Source organism: Salvelinus sp. IW2-2015, unplaced genomic scaffold (genome assembly GCF_002910315.2).
Source record: "Salvelinus sp. IW2-2015 unplaced genomic scaffold, ASM291031v2 Un_scaffold11165, whole genome shotgun sequence".
In the NCBI taxonomy this organism is placed as follows: domain Eukaryota; kingdom Metazoa; phylum Chordata; class Actinopteri; order Salmoniformes; family Salmonidae; genus Salvelinus; species Salvelinus sp. IW2-2015.
The window spans coordinates 1,878-3,801 of NW_019952422.1; the positions used below are offsets into that span (position 1 = coordinate 1,878).

The 1,924-nt window shown below is 45.0% G+C and overlaps 1 long non-coding RNA gene across 1 annotated transcript; it reads left to right on the forward strand.

The window, feature by feature from the left end:
* Positions 1–381: 381 nt before the first annotated feature.
* On the forward strand, positions 382–1,500 carry LOC139027363 (uncharacterized). The gene is made up of 3 exons (XR_011479445.1): positions 382–629; positions 742–799; positions 1,276–1,500. It is a non-coding gene; the product is annotated as an uncharacterized lncRNA (long non-coding RNA).
* The last annotated feature ends 424 nt before the right edge of the window (positions 1,501–1,924 follow it).

Here is a 1,924-nt window from a genome sequence, read left to right on the forward strand (position 1 = left end):
TGATGTGGTGTGTGTGTGTGTGTGTTGTGTGTGTGGTGTGTGTGTGTGGTGTGTGTGTTGTGTCGGTGTTGGTGTGTGTGTGTGTGTGTGTGTGTGTGTGAAAAAGAGAGCGAGAAAGGGAGTGAGTAAGCGAGTTGCTGGCCTTGTTCCAACGAGGTGAAAGGGTGTGGGTATGCGGACATGTACATATCAGTGAGAGGGAGGTTATGTGCACTGCCATTTGGGTGAAAGGGAGTTTATTTTTGTGGGCAAGCTGTGTTTTTAGCCTGATTAGTTTCCTATTTTATATTGTGGAAATATAAATGGAAATGAATCACAGAAACTAACTGGTTGTCTGCTGAACTCCTCAGAATTAACCTGCTCTTTCTTTTTTGTCACAGTTCTCTGAATAATTCATTTGTATGTTGTTTGCAGATTTTTCTTTTCTTGTTGCGGCCATTTGGTGCAAGTTAGATTCTGTTTTGGGAAAGAGTTAAGAATGTTCAGATCTTCCCGTCTTTAAACTTGGGCGGCAGGTAGCCTAGTGGTTAGAGTGTTGGGCTTTCGGTTACTGGACCGCATCCCCGAGCTGACAAGTTAAAAATCTGTCGTTCTGCCCCTGAACAAGGCAGTTAACCCACTGTTCCCTGGTAGGCCGTCATTGTAAATAAGAATTTGTTCTTAACTGACTTGACTAGTTAAATAAAWAAATAAAAAAKTGATTGTGAATAGTTTGTAATGGGGTTCTTCTCTGTCCCACAGGTCTGTGGTATTGGCTGACGGGCCGTGCAAACGGGGCTTGTGAAGGGATTCCACCGTGGTAAGTTGCACTGGAATTTCAGAAAATTATCACTCTTCAACTATTAACCCAGCCTCATCGAAGTGGTCAGGAGTTTTCCCTGACCGTGTGACCTAACTAGGAAAACTTTGGGTCCTCGTCATAGCCAACAAGGCTCAGACTTATTCCTGGTCAGATCAGTTAGTAAGGGGGAAACTCCTTGCCCTACTCATATTCATAAACATCCTCTTTTAAAGGGTAGGAAGTATTCGTTTTTCCTCACCGAAGTAACAAGAGTGTTGTCAAATACTTATTAACTTAGTTACTGTAGTCACGATCAAAGTACTTTTTTTWATATATWTTTTTTAATTACATATCTATTAACTTATTTTGGATATCTTCAGAACTACCCACAATGCACTATTTCTCAACATCATATGGAGAATCGGTGCTACCTGGTGGCATTTTCCACAGAATTAAATGGAAATGCATTGTTTCTTTATGGTGTTCTCCCCCAGGTCGGCCGTAGMGTGTTGGTAGCCCTCAGACAGCCCTCAGACAGCCCTGGCCATGGGGCTGATAGCGTACATCAAGAGCCTGTTCATCCTCCAGCTGCTCGTTGGCTTTGTGTTTGTGGTCAGCGGCCTCATCATCAACTTCATCCAGCTCTGCACCTGCGTCCTATGGCCRATCGACAGGCAGCTCTACAGAAAGATCAACACCCGCCTCTCCTACTCCCTCTGGAGCCGTGAGTCACAGTCACACTCATAGTCTTGATCGTGTGTGTATTTGTTTGTGTGTCTGGGGGGGGGGGGGGGGGGGCAAAGAGCAGCACATTCTGGCTGTTGTCCTAAAAGAAACCAGTCTTAAATGCAGTGAAACTCCACCCACATGGTGTGTACTGGTTTTGGTGTTTCCCTCTATCCCTCTAGTTGCTAGAGTGTGTCTTGTGTGCATGTACCTCCCTTGCCACTGGCACAACCCCTCGTCCCTCGTGTGTGCTGTTCGCTTGGGGTGCGCCTGTCAATCCTTAGGTCAATCAAATCCGCATATTTTATTTATAAGCCCTTTTACCGTATCCAGCATTGCTCACAATCAGTGTTAACTTTTGTGCGCTCCTGCTCACTGACGTTCTGTTGCAAGATAAGATACTCCCCAAATGAGTCG